Source organism: Oryctolagus cuniculus, chromosome 4, assembly GCF_964237555.1.
Source record: "Oryctolagus cuniculus chromosome 4, mOryCun1.1, whole genome shotgun sequence".
In the NCBI taxonomy this organism is placed as follows: Eukaryota; Metazoa; Chordata; class Mammalia; order Lagomorpha; family Leporidae; genus Oryctolagus; species Oryctolagus cuniculus.
The window spans coordinates 6180792-6195718 of NC_091435.1; positions in this window are offsets into that span (position 1 = coordinate 6180792).

Below are 14927 nucleotides of genomic sequence, written 5' to 3' on the forward strand. Positions count from 1 at the left end.
GACCTTCTGCTCAACCACAGGGCTCTCTCCACGGGACTCTCGAGGACCTGGACGCTTAGTCTTGGCGCTGGGAAGTTTCTGGAAACCTGCAGGATTCTTTTTATGGCGGCTATGGGGGGAGGTGGTGGTAGGGATAAGTTTGATATGAGACTTCCAGTGCCCTGACTGGAGACCAAAGATTGCACCTGAGGCTTTGGCTATATAGGGCAGGGGAGTGAACTTGCCACAGCCCCAGGGTCCCTGGGAAGAATGGCCTCAGAAGAGGAGTTGGCCTTGGCTATGGTGAAACACAGCCTGCTGGACTCCCCTCTGTGGCTCACACAGCCCTGCGGACCACGTGGAAGCCACGATTCACCTGCCTGCCCCGGCTCTCTCGTGACGGAACAGCTCAGCCCACAGCAAGGCTGTGGGAGGCACCCGTAAGCCATTCCTTGTTCATGGGTGGCCGTGTCTGAAATGAAGAGGTCAGTGTATGGAGGAGTTGGCTCACGAGTGAATTGCAGCTGAGAAGTCCCCGGATCTGCTGTGGCGAGCTGGAATTCCGTGTAGGGCCGACGTTCCTGGCCAAGTCTGAAGGCTGGGAAAGACCCAACCCTGCTGGGCAGGAGAGAGCTTCTATCACTCTTCCGTTTTGTTCCAGTAAAATCTTGACTTGGTTGGGGGGTGGGTCCTCCCACTTTACTCTGCCAATTCAAGAGTGAATCTCATACAGAAACACCGTCAGATTCATCCACAATAATGTCCAGTAAAACCTCAGGGCACCCTGTGGCCCAGCCAAATCGACACATAAAATTAGCCACAGCTCTGTCCCAACCCAGCTTGATTGGGGGTCCTACCCAAACCAAGGGGGCAGCCGCTCTGTGGGTTGAGTGACAACCCATGAGGAGCCACGGAGTAAATCCCTAAGCAGAGACCACGGAAATTAGCTGGAGTGGTCATGTTCTCTGTCCTGGAGACGTCTGTGGGGTGTGTCGGATGGCACTAAGAAGGGAAGAGAGGAGACACCAGACAGAGGCAGGACCCACGAGATAATCTGGGATCCATGCTAATGGGAGTCCCAAGATCCAAGAAAGCTGGGAGCTAATGGGGCAACAAGGAACCCAGAGCCATCTTTGGCCCTGAGAAGTCTCCCAGCCCCATCTGCTGTGGGGCCAGGAATACATCAGATTCTCTCCTACCTCTAGACACCTTTTTGCCAGGTGGCTCCTTAAGTAAACCATAAAATCCCAGTTCTTAAGGGGGTCTGAATGAGTCTATTCCTCAACAGTTTATAGCACATAGCCTACAAACCAATGCCAAAGACATCATCCTCGCTGACTTTTCTGATTGATTAGAGTCCAGGTTCAAGAACAGACCCATCCGGATGCTCCCTGCTCTGTTTCCTCTGTTGGCTGCGTGGCTAAGTGCCGCAGGATGGGGTGGGGGCCTTTACTCTGGGTAGACCCACTACTCATAGATTTCATGGCACAGGGACAGAGAGCCAAGGCTGCCTTCCAAGGGCTTTTCCCCATGCTTGCCTTCCAGAACTCCCACTGTGCTCATCTAGTTTTTGATGTTTAAAACATTGCATATAAATCTGCCCTCAGGGGAGGGTTGGGGTGGTGTAAAGAGGAGACGAGGAGAGAGATACTTGCCATGGCACTGTTACAGCCATCCTTTCAGTTAGCTAGTGGAGCATAGAATAACCTGCTTCAACCCATTGATAAATATTGACCATCTGCTACGACAGGCGAGGTTTTACATACACAGGAGATGGTACGAATCAAGCAAAGATGGGTTCCAGGGTACTTTTATCACAGCAGAAGTGGCCAATAAGGAACCAAGTTAATAACATAGTAGATAGTATGATACAGTAAGATAACAAACATCATGAAATCAGCAAATGTCATGGTACGTCAAAGGTGACAAGTGCACTGGAAAGACAGGACACTCAGAGCAGGGGAGGAGGGCATAGAATTTGCCAGATTGCGGTTTTACGTGGGGATGGTCAAGGCTGGTTCCACTAAGAGGATGACGTTCATAAAAACACTCACAAGAGGTGAAGGTGTCAGTTATTGGAGAATCTGGGGAAGAATGTCCAGGCGGTGGGAGAGCCACTGCAAAGGTCTTAAGGCGGAAGCATCTTGTATGTCCCAGGACCACAAGGACACCAGTGTGGCTGGAGACCCCAGGGGAGGCGATGGGTGCAGGCTGCAGCTGACGAGAAATGGGGCCGGACCATGCAGGGTCTGGGTGAGAAAAATCAAGGACGACCTCAGGCCTGAGCCGAAACCCTACCAGGCCTATTGGTGCTGGGCTGACTTTTGCCCCTAACTGGATCAGGAATTCCAGGCAGGCAGGCGAGCTGCGCCGTCACAACGCCAGGGCATCTTCGCGCCCTTCCCCTCGTCTGCTACCACGTCTCTTGGAGGCATCAGCACTGATGGACAACGACACGTTTGCTCCTTGAGTGCGTGAGGGCAGGGAAACAGTTGGAGCCCAATGTTGCGAACACAATGTTGTGAACTAATAGTATCCGCCACTGCTTCATACGTGTGTCGTGGTCTGCTGGGTCGCTCTCACTAAACACCTTAGGCTGGGTGGTCAATACAGACCACGAAGACTGACTTCTCACTGCTCTGAGCGCCCCGAAGTGCAAGGTCAAGCCGACGGCAGAGGGGAGGGCTCATTCTCCCCGTCCAAGATGGCACCTTTTTTATTTTTTTAATTTGAAAGGCAGAGTTACAGAGAAAGGATGAGAGAGAGAGAGAGAGAGAGAGAGGTCTTTTATTTGTTGTTTCATTCCCAAAATAGTTGCAACCACCAGTGCTGGGCCAGGCTGCAGCCAGGAGCTTCTTCCCAGTCTCCCATGTGGGAGCAGGGGCCCAAGCACTTGAACCATCCTCTGCTGCTTTCCCAGGCCATTAGCAGGGAGCTGTTTCAGAAGAGGGGCAGTCGGGTTTCGTACCTGCGCCCCTATGGGATGCCAGTGTCCCAGGCAGAGGTTTAACCTGCTGCTGTGCAATGGCATCCCCAGATGGCTCCTTTGACTTGGTGGGGGGCCTCCTCAAACCTCTTTTGTAAGGTCAGTAACCCCACTCGTGTGGGCAGAGCTCTCAGGCCTAATCCCCTCCCAGAGACCACCCCTGCAGTGTGGTCACACTGGAAGAACTGGGGGGACACTAACATTCGGATCCGAACAACGTGCAAACTCTGCTAAGCCAATTCTTTATTTTTATCACTTATATTCCAACAAGGTATTTGGAGTAGAACCACTCCAGATAACAGAGTTTTCAAGTCTCTTAAGGGGCATATGCTAATGTAGCAACTATATATCCCAGCCGAGATTCCCATACGTTCATTTCAGATCACGTGGAATAAGGGGCCACTCCACCACTCACTCCTATGGGGTGGTGACCCCGTGATGGTGGATTACTGTGGTCTTACTGCCCAGGAGGTGGGACTGCTGTGTCACTCCAAGCCTCGCTAGTGTTCTCCGCGGCTTCCCTCTGGGAGTCTACCTTGCACAGTGACGATGTTTTATAATTTGTATTCCCACCACCCTCCCTCAGAGGGTGCTAGCTCGGAGCACGTGCGAGCCAGGGGAAAGGTGCAGGAGGCGTGGCGAGTTCTCATTCTTCCGAGGCCCCGGTTCAGGTCTCAGACGCTGCAGTGTGGTCCCCAGTGTCGCGTTCCTGGCCCCACGCGGCATCTGGTTTCAGGCCACTTCATCCTGTCCTCCACCGAGCAAGCATTTTGCTGGTGCTGCCGCCGTGTTCAATGCTAAACACACTCGAGGGTTTTCGTTGTCTTTGCAATGCAAACTCATGGATGCCAAATGTCTGCCATTTCTATTTTTACCTTCCTTGAGCATTAAAAAATTAAGGTATAATTTAAGGATTAAATATGTACAACTTTTAAATATTCAGTGTGAGAAGTCTGACAACTGTGCACCTGTAACCATCATCCCAATCAAACCCCAAAACATCCACCACTCTCGAATGTTCCCTCCTGCCTACTTCTAGTTGGTTACTCTCCCACCCCACAGCCCTGGAATCCACTGCTCTGGGAACTGCCATCACCATAGCATTGTCGTCTCAGGCCAGCTTCGCTCATTCCGGAGTTTCAAGTAAACGGATTCTTCCAATCTGTGTGCACTTGACCTTGGTCATCAGTGTGATATCTCTGAGATGCACCCCTGTTGTGGCATCGCAGTCACTTGTTCCTCTTTACTGCTGAGTCATGTTCCCTCATCTGCATATCGTAATTCCTTTCTCTGCCCCCACCATGACCCTGCTGTTGATGTTCACTTGTTCTCTAGATACCTTCAGTAAAGACGTGACAGGCATTCTGCCATGTCTTTCTGTTCACATACGTTTTCACTTTCCCTGGGCAAGCACCTAGAAGTAAAATCCTGGGTCACTGGGTAGATGTGTCTATCACTTTAAAGGAACCGCCAAACACCATGTCATGTCTCCTAGTGAGGTAAGATAGTTCCTGTTGCTCCATATCTTGGCCCACATTTGGTGTTGTCAATCATTTTTATTTTAGTGCAACTGGTGGGTGTGACGTGGCATCGTGCTGTGGTTTGAATTTACATGGCTCCAATGACGAATGACATTGAGCAACTTGTCATGGGCTGACTTGACTGCTCACATATCTTCTGCTCGTCTTTAAAAATTATGTTGCTAATCATGTAAATTTGTAGGAATTCCACTTGAGTGTTTATTTTTGTCCTTATATGTTCCCTGGTTACCATCGAAAGCCCCTGACATATTGGATTGGTCCTCCACAGAGTGCCCACGGCAGTTCTTTCTAAGTAGCAGGTACATACCGGCTGTGTCTCCGATGTCGGCCTTAAGTGGACACTCTGCCTGGACGGTGCCACAGCCTCTTGGTTTTGTTAGATAAGTCCTTCATGTTTGGCTGTTCCATCCTTTGATGGGCTGTATCCCTTGGTTTTTGTTGCTGTTGGCCGTTTCGTAAGCACTAGGCCTCCTTGTTTCCAAAGGCCTACGCCTCTCTGGCATATACTGCCTGAGTGGTGGGGACGAGAACCTTGATGGCTGTGCTTTGGGAGACGTGGGCAGATCTGACAGTTTCCGTGGCAGGTGTGTCTTCTAATGAGATATTTATGGTCTTTAAGACTAGAACATTCCGTTCCGCCCCTTGCTCGTTCCCTTTTGAAGTTCTCCAGACGTTTCTCAAGCAAGACCCGGACCCAAAGGGCAGAAGGGAGACACACGAGCACTTTCACTCGAAGGCAAAGACGCGAGCACCCACAGAGGGAAGCCTGCGGCTTCCCCAGCTTTGTCTCCTTTCCAATTCTGTCAGCCGGGAGCGTTAGAAGTTTATGTTCCACATTGAAAGCGCACCTGCAGTGATGTCATCTCATATTCTCAAATTGGTTTCTAGGCAGACTGGCCAGCCCTGGGAAGCCAGAGACGCATTTGGGCGCTTAACCGGTGAGCGTGGCGTCAGGGTCTGCTCCCGAGTGTCAGCGTAGGTTTTGGAAAACCCTCAGCATGGCTGAGAGAAATCACAGGCCAGAATCCTGAAATTTAGCCAAAGCTAGAGAATTTCTCTGTTATTCAGGCAGATGGTTTAAAATCAGTTCAATCTAACAAATGATTTTTTTTCTGACCTCAAAAGTAATAATTTCTTGTTGTGGATAATATAGCATAAAAGCATAGAGAAAAATACAAATTATGGAAAATCCATCTCTCAAATATAATTGCTATTTAAATCTCTCAGGTCTATTTGCAGTCCTTTTATTGTTGCTTCCTTGTGATCGAGTATAATGTCTGTTCTACAAGCAAGAGTCACAGTGGACGGATTCTCACGGATTCTGGCTTTGTTGATTGTATCTTTTTTTCCAGAACCGCTTCCCCCATTACACATTCTTTCGGTGGCTGCCATTTCATCGTGTGTAAGCTGCTTGTGTTTGTGTTGCTCCTCCGTCCACCTATATCATTTCCTTCATGTTTCTAAGAAGAATGGAATCTTTCAGCAATGAAGGCATATTTGCTGTTTGTTTTCTGTCGACACATGGAGAAGAGGCTGGCTGTCGGCCATGTATTATTTACAAACCCCGACCCCTTTAAGCTGTGTTTTCCATGTGAAGTGCTTCAGCGATGATTCCTGGGGTGTCACATCATCAGTGTTAATGAACTTTCTGTCCTGTCTCTCCCAGCTGTCCTGGCTCCTTCTATGTCACGGCGAGTGTCTGACTCAGATCGTCTTGGGCAATGCAGGTGGGAGGCTCCAGGCACACACAGATCTTGTTCCCGACTGTAACAGGAGCGCTTCCGACGTTCCACCGGTGAGTGAGACGCTGGCCATTTGCTTGTATAATTACGAGGTGGAAGAAGCACTCTTCAGCTTTAATTTTCCCGAAGGACCTTTCAAAGTGTGGAAATGTGTTTTCGGTGTGATTTAACGCCACTTAGGCTGCTAGTAAAGATAGGGACTACCATCATAACATCATACAACATTGGACTGCTTTTTGCAGTCCCCAAATAACATAAGGTCTCCCTAATCGTGACATATAAGTCCTCTAAAATATGATCTATTTGGCAGCTACTCTGCTTTAAAGTTACTTCTCAGTGGGGCTGGCTTAGAGTTTTCTCTTTTTTTTTTTTTTTTTTTTTTTTGACAGGCAGAGTGGACAGAGAAAGACAGAGAGAAAGGTCTTTCTTTTCCGTTGGTTCACCCCCCCAATGGCCGCTGTGGCCGGCGCACTGCGCTGATCCAAAGCCAGGAGCCAGGTGCTTCTCCTGGTCCCCCATGCGGGTGCAGGGCCCAAGCACTTGGGCCTTCCTCCACTGCACTCCCTGGCCACAGCAGAGAGCTGGCCTGGAAGAGGGGCAACCAGGACAGAATCCGGCGCCCAGACTGGGACTAGAACCCGAGTGCCAGCGCTGCAGGCGCCGGCCAATTCTCTTTTCTTTCTTTAATTATCTTCATTAGGTAGTGGAGTCAGGGTTACTGCGGCTTCATGGAAGAGGTCCTGTGGTTTTCCATCTTTTCCTATGTTCTGGTATTGCTGATTGAACCTATTTCCTTAGGAGTTTGAAGGAAAACTTTTGATATGTTACTTGTATCTTAAATTTCTTTCACGGTTAGTAATATATTCTCATTTAAAATTTCTTCTTATGTGTCAGTGTTGGTAATATGCCAGGAAAAGTGGCCTTGACCTAAGGATTTTTAATTACATTTTGGCAGAGTAGATATCATCATCTCTTATCACTTCTGTTCTCACCTCTGTAATTTTTTTGGTAAATATTTTTATTTATTTGAGAGACAGAGTTACAGAGAGAGGTAGAGAGAGAGAGAGAGAGAGGTCTTCCATCTGCTGGTTCACTCCCCAAATGGCCGCAACAGCCAGAGAGAGCTATGCCGATCCGAAGTCAGAAGCCAGGAGCCAGGAGCTTCTTCCAGGTCTCCCATGTGGGTGCAGGGCCCCAAGGACTTGGGCCATCCTCCACTGCTTTCCCAGGCCACAGCAGAGAGCTGGATCGAAAGAGGAGCAGCTGGGACTCAAACCGGCACCCACATGGGATGCTGGCGCTTCAGGCTGGGGCTTTAACCCATGGTGCCACAGCACCGGCCCCCTCCATTTAATTTTTTAAAACATTTTATGATACAGAACTAGAAAAGTACAATGATTCACTGTTCCCACCTTCAACCTTCAGTCTCGACCGATTCAGGGAAAATGTCATCCACCTCCAAACACTCCCTTGCTTTGCCCCCCACTCACCATGGGCTTGAAAACATGTCATTGATAAATAGTTCAGCACATGTGTCTCAACTACAGAACTCTGAAAATAATGCAAATGTTATTGCCTACCTAAGGCACCAACACTACTTTCTTGTCATTAAACATCTATTCCTTGTTCGTATTTCCTCAATTGTCATCTATTATTATGATTGGAGTCCATACATTACCGTTGCTGTGTTGCCCACATTTCTATTATTGTAAGTTGCTTCCTCTACTCTTTTTCCCCTTGAAGTTTCTCATTTCTAATTTCTCACTTGCTCATTTATTCTTGACTATGTTTTTCAGAACTTAATTACTTTATCTCTTTCTCATTCATATACTAATTCATTTTTCCATGTTTTCCCTACTAGCTGAAGGGTGTTTTGAAAGCACATGAGAAATGTATGTTGTGAAAATGACTGCGTGGATTGGAAAATTTTTGCACCAAGATCAAACTTATATTTTATTTAATTTTTTAAATTGTAATTCTTTATGAGAGAGAAAGAGAAGAGAGCCCCTACATCCTGGTTCACTCCCCAGATTCCCACAACAGCCAGTAGTGGGCCTGGCCAGAGGCAGGAGCCAGAGACCCAATCCAGGTCTCCCGTGTGGTGGCCAGGACCACAGTGCTGGAGCCATTGCCTGCTGCTTCCCGGGTGCACATTAGCAGGAAGCTGGAGTCAGGGGCTGGAGCTGGGACTCGAACCCAGAAACTCTGATATGACCTGGGGGATGGGACGCAGGTGTCCCAACCAGCATCTTAAGCGCTGGGTCAAACACCACCCTCCCCTCCCGACTGCTGTTTTGATTCCATTTTCATAACTTTTGTCTTTAAAAAAATTATTTATTTATTTATTTAAAAGGCAGAGCTACGGAGAGGAAGAAGCAGAGAGAGGGAGGGAGAGAGAGAGAGAGAGAGAGAGAGAGGTCTTCTATCCCCTGGCTCACTCCCCAGTTGGCCATAATAGCCAGAGCTGAGCTGATCCAAAGTCAGGAGCACCAGGAGCTTCCTCTGGGTCTCCCACGTGGGTGCAGAGGCCCAAGGACTTGGGCCATCTTCCACTGCTTTCCCAGGCCACAGCAGAGAGCTGGATGGGAAGTGGAGCAGCTGGGGCTTGAACGGGCCCCCACATGGAATGCCAGCACTGCAGGCGGTGGCTTTACCTGCTACGTCACAGCGCCAGCCACACCGGCCCCTCATAAACTTTTTGAAGTGCCCTAACATTTGTATACAGAGTGTCCATCTATTATATATTTAAAGGAACCAATTGTTGCATTCACCCAAAATCTGACACTGTACTCTCTGCCTCCTCCAGAAGTTATTTATCTTGTTGTAATTTTAGATTCCTTAGAACCTGATCTTATCTCTCCAAACCCATTTATCTCCTTATCTGGTGATCTTTTTCATCTTACCGGTTTTTCAAGACTGATGTTAATTTTCCATAAATTCTACTTCTGCATTCCGTGTAAGAGCCTGTGGAAGATCGACTAAGCCCACTCAGAGGTTGTTGCCACCCATCCCGTGAACTGGGTGGCAGGAGCTGCAGCTCAATCTTGAGTGGTGGGCTGGGTGCTCCAGTCTTGAATGGTTTTGCCAAACAGGCCCAGAGGGCACCTGTACCTTTGGACCAGTTTTCCACCTTGGGTTAATTGACAGTAAACTGTATTAGTCAGTTTTTTTTATCACCATAACAGAATACCCAAGCTGGGCTACTTAACAAGAAAAGAGAGGTATGGTGGACACCATTCTGGAAGTTCAAGTCCAAATGCACGACGTGGGATTGGTGAGGCCCTATCACACCATGGTGGGGATGCAGGTGTCTCTATTGATCTCTCTGTCTCCTTATAAAGCTGTCAGGATTCGGTCATGGGGTCTCCACCCCACAGATCTCCTCCGATCTGACCCCTTCTCAAAGATGCACCTCTAAACACCACAGCTGGTTTAAGCTTCCGCTTTCTTTGTACCGTGAACATGGGACGTTGGTGACTAAAATCCCGCATGCATCGGGGAGGATAAATAGTCACCCTGCAGCACAGGGCGGTCCACTCACCCTGAACGTCCACCTCAGTCAGGGGCTTTTTGGCAGGGACTAGTTCTTCCTTTGCAATCTCTCCATCATCTCTGAGGAGGTGGAGACCAGGTACTGCCTCCCATGGCCCTCTGGGAGATGCCTCCGCGTGCAGAACCCCCGGGGCCAGCATCCCTCACCTCGGGTCCCCTGAGCGAGCTCCCAGACACTCTCCGAGTGTTTTAACTCCTTCTCAACACTGCCCCGTGTTAGATTCCCGTCGACTCCGCCCACCGGGCCGGAGACCCGTGGGCTGTCCCTGAGACGCCTGCTCCCCGCCCCCGTGGCCTCGTCTCTGGGGTTTGGATCTTCACCATTTTTCCCCTTTCATCACAGCCTGTCCCGAACTTTGGTCTTCCACTCTTGTCTCGTGGGGGTACCGCCTTTGTGCATTTGGTCAGAGATGGCAAACTGTATCCAAAATCTCTGGTTTCTCAAGTGAACCATTTTCAGTTGCCAGGACCAGCTTCTGGGCCAGGTAGTTAATCATTTTCTGAAGTCTCTGCCCTCCTCAGAGGCTTGCTTCTTTCAATTTATCTGAATTTTTTCTTCCAGCTGGGTTTTTGTCCCTTTGAGATAGACTTTTTAAAGAAAAAAAAATCACTTATCTAGACTTGGTGATGCTTAAAGATACGTGTGTTAACTACCCTATCACTGTGGGGGAGACCTCGGGTCACGCCTAGTGGAGACAGCGCCGAGTGCTAGATGTGCGATTCACAGCGCCCACCCAGACCCAGGGAACCAGGCTCCATTTCCGCGCGGTTAGGAGCAGAGCGCGCAAGCGCAATGCCCAGCTCCCCTGGAGCGCTTCTGGAATCATCACCATCATCACCACCCACTCGGAGCCCAGCTTTCCAGACGTCAGAAACTTCCAGAACCTCCCCAGGGGAACCAACGTGTCTGCCACCTTGCCGCCATGGTCCCGGGCTCCCTGAGCGTGGCCACTGCGGCGCGAGACTCACATTCCCCTGTCCTAGGGGAGGCGTCTGCGAGGCGGAATCCAAACACATCCAACACCCGGCTCCTGGGGCGGAGTTCTCAGTTTCCTGGCGTCTGAAGAAAGATTGGCAGTTCAGTGAGCCAATGAGGATCCTGCTGCGCAGAACAGCTCCACCCACGCCCCAGGTCTACAGAGCTGTCATCCAGGCTGGCTTCGCTGGAAAAGGGATCATCCATGGCCGACCCAAGAATGACCCTTGAAAAACCATGAGCTCTGCTTGCACTATGTTACAGTCACTTCTAGGGCAGCTGCAGCCTGCGTCTCCCCCAACAGAAATGTATTCTCTCCGCTGGCATGCCACACTGAGCTAGGCCACCACCTGTGACACGAACATCCCATAGGCATCCCGTAGAAGTGCCAGGTCGAGTCCTGCCTGCTCCACTTCTGACCCGGCTCCCTGCTCATGCACTTGGCAAAGCAGCAGCAGACGGACTGAGTGCTCGGGCCGCTGCCGCCCAAATGAGAGACCCGGGTGGAGCTCCAGCCTCCTGGTTTTGGCTTGGCACTGCCCGGCCATCGCAGCCATCTGGGGAGTGAACCGGTGGATGGAAGACCTCTCTCTCTCTCTCTCTCTTTCTCTGTGTGTGTGCCTCCCTTTCTCTCTGTAACTCTGCCTTTCAAATAAATGAAATAAATGGAAAAGCAGAGTGCCTTATTTTCTCTAATAAAATATGACAGCAGAAACCTCCCTGCAAACCCTTCAGTTCCGAACACTCCAAACCCACTAGGTTTTTTTTGGTTTTTTTTTGTTTTGTTTTTGTTTTACAGGCAAAGTGGACAGTGAGAGAGAGAGACAGAGAGACAGAGAGAAAGGTCTTCCTTTGCCGTTGGTTCACCCTCCAATGGCCGCCGCGGCCGGCGCATCTCACTGATCTGAAGCCAGGAGCCAGGTGCTTCTCCTGGTCTCCATGGGGTGCAGGGCCCAAGCACTTGGGCCATCCTCCACTGCACTCCCTGGCCACAGCAGAGAGAGCTGGCCTGGAAGAGGGGCAACTGGAACAGAATCCGGTGCCCTGACTGGGACTAAAACCCGGGGTACTGGCGCCGCAAGGTGGAGGATTAGCCTATTGAGCTGCGGCGCCAGCTCAAACCCATATGTGTTTTTTGTTTTTGTTTTTTTTTTTTTTTTTGACAGGCAGAGTGGACAGTGAGAGAGAGAGATAGAGAGAAAGGTCTTCCTTTGCCGTTGGTTCACCCTCCAATGGCCGCTGCAGCTGGCTGTGGCCGGCGCATTGCGCTGATCCAATGACAGGAGCCAGGTGCTTCTCCTGGTCTCCCATGTGGGTGCAGGGCCCAAGCACTTGGGCCATCCTCCACTGCACTCCCTGGCCACAGCAGAGAGCTGGCCTGGAAGAGGGGCAACCGGGACAGAATCCAGCGCCCCGACTGGGACTAGAACCCAGTGTGCCGGTGCCGCAAGGCGGAGGATTAGCCTAGTGAGCCACAGCGCCGGCCAAACCCATATGTTTTTAAGAGCTTCAATCCCTTGGTGGAATGAGTAGTACATGGGGAGGGAGAGGGGAAGGAAGTGTGGCCCCCAGCGTAGCAGAGCCACAGAGAGCCGCCTGCACTGTTTCTGAGCTGACACGGACCACGGGGTCACGAGCTGAGAGCGGAGTTGAAGCAGGGAGGCCCATGAGTAGGCCTGCTGGCCTGTGGGAAGCTGTTTGGAGTGTGTCAGCACCAAGCTGGATTCCAGCTGCAGCTCCAAGGATTCTATCACATTGCAAAATCACTGGGCTGCATGTTGGAAGGGATTTCTTTTCCCTCGACAAAAATGATGCTAGCTTTTCAAGAACTGGCGTTGGAAGAACTGGGTGTCTAAATGGTAAACAATGAAGGTAGCCCCTACCTAAGAACATAAACAGTAATTAACTCAAAATGGATCCCAGGCCTAAGTGTGATGGCTAACACGGTAAGACAGAAAAAGATTAGTAAGTGCACACAAAGGTTCTCACATCAATAGTCTTCCAAGAGACGCCACGCAAGGCCAAGGAGTGAGGCAGGGGCTTATACGTGGCCTGGGGGCCCAAGTCCCATTCTGGAGTACCTGGGCTCGAGTCCGGCTCCATCACTGGTTCCGGCTTCCTGCTAATGTCCACCCTGTGAGGTGGCAATGGTGACCCCAGCACTTGGGTCCCGGCCACCGAGGAGGGAAATCTGGATTGAGTTCCAGGTTTCCGGCTTTAGCATGACTGAGCCTGGAATGTTGTGGGTACTAAAGGAATGAACCAGCAGAAGAAAGATGTCCTTCTGTCTCTCAAGTAAGTTAAAAACTACTAAAAATAAATAAATGCAACCACAGTGTGCTATGCTTCACTCCCACTAGGTTGTCTCCAGTTCAGAATAAGGCACTAACAAGTGTTGGCCAGGATGCGGGAAACTAGGCCCCTTATTCATGGCTCTTGGGGATTTAAATAGCACAGCTGCTTTGGAAAACATTTTGATAATCCCCCTAAACACTGAGTGTAAAATTAGCATATGAGTGACGCCACTCATGAATATTGAAAACATATATCACACCGAAACGTGCACTAAATGTCCACAGCAGAATTATTCATAACAGTCTAAGAGTGGAAAAGCCCAAATATGCATCTGCTGATGGATGGGTAAACAAACTGATCTCCCGTGGCGATGGATAACGTTTGCACTTGACTGAGGGAAGCCTAGCAAAGTGGCAAAGCATTGCCATGGAGGACGTCTGTGAGAGGGTCTGCAGGGAAGACCCTGTGTGGGAGAGGAACAGGGATGGGGGAGCGGGGAGACCTGTCTTTCCATGGGCAGGACCCCAGGAAACAGGAGGGGGCCACAGCGGGAACTCTGCAGCTCCTCTCTCTGGAGAAGGCTATGTTCTCCTGAGGCTGCTCTGCTAACAGACTCCCAGATTGTCAGCTCAGACTGGGGCACCTGGAGCCTTTGAACTCAGACTCCGGTTATGACTTCTGGTTCTCACCACACATGAGCGCTCACTCTCCTGTGTCTCTGCGTGTGGATGTGTGTGCACGGACACTCACTCTCCTGTGTCTCTGCGTGTGGATGTGTGTGCATGGACGCTCACTCTCCTGTGTCTCTGCGTGTGGATGTGTGTGCACGGACACTCACTCTCCTGTGTCTCTGCGTGTGGATGTGTGTGCATGGACGCTCACTCTCCTGTGTCTCTGCGTGTGGATGTGTGTGCACTCACTCTCCTGTGTCTCTGCGTGTGGATGTGTGTGCACGGACGCTCACTCTCCTGTGTCTCTGCGTGTGTGTGCATGGACGCTCACTCTCCTGTGTGTCTGTGTGTGGATGTGTGTGCATGGACGCTCACTCTCCTGTGTCTCTGCGTGTGGATGTGTGTGCACTCACTCTCCTGTGTCTCTGCGTGTGGATGTGTGTCATGGACGCTCACTCTCCTGTGTCTCTGCGTGTGGATGTGTGTGCACTCACTCTCCTGTGTCTCTGCGTGTGGATGTGTGGACGCTCACTCTCCTGTGTCTGCGTGTGGATGTGTGTGCATGGACGCTCACTCTCCTGTGTCTCTGCGTGTGGATGTGTGTGCACGGACGCTCACTCTCCTGTGTCTCTGCGTGTGGGTGTGTGTGCACGGACGCTCACTCTCCTGTGTCTCTGCGTGTGGATGTGTGGACGCTCACTCTCCTGTGTCTCTGCGTGTGGATGTGTGTGCACTGACACTCACTCTCCTGTGTCTCTGCGTGTGGATGTGTGTGCACTCACTCTCCTGTGTCTCTGCGTGTGTGTGCACGGATACTCACTCTCCTGTGTCTCTGTGTGTGGATGTGTGTGCATGGACGCTCACTCTCCTGTGTCTCTGCATGTGGATGTGTGTGCACGGACGCTCACTCTCCTGTGTCTCTGCGTGTGGATGTGTGTGCACGGACGCTCACTCTCCTGTGTCTCTGCGTGTGTGTGCACGGACACTCACTCTCCTGTGTCTCTGGGTGTGGATGTGTGTGCATGGACACACTCTCCTGTGTCTCTGCGTGTGGATGTGTGTGCATGGATGCTCACTCTCCTGTGTCTCTGGGTGTGGATGTGTGTGCATGGACGCTCACTCTCCTGTGTCTCTGCGTGTGGATGTGTGTGCACGGACGCTCACTCTCCTGTGTCTCTGCGTGTG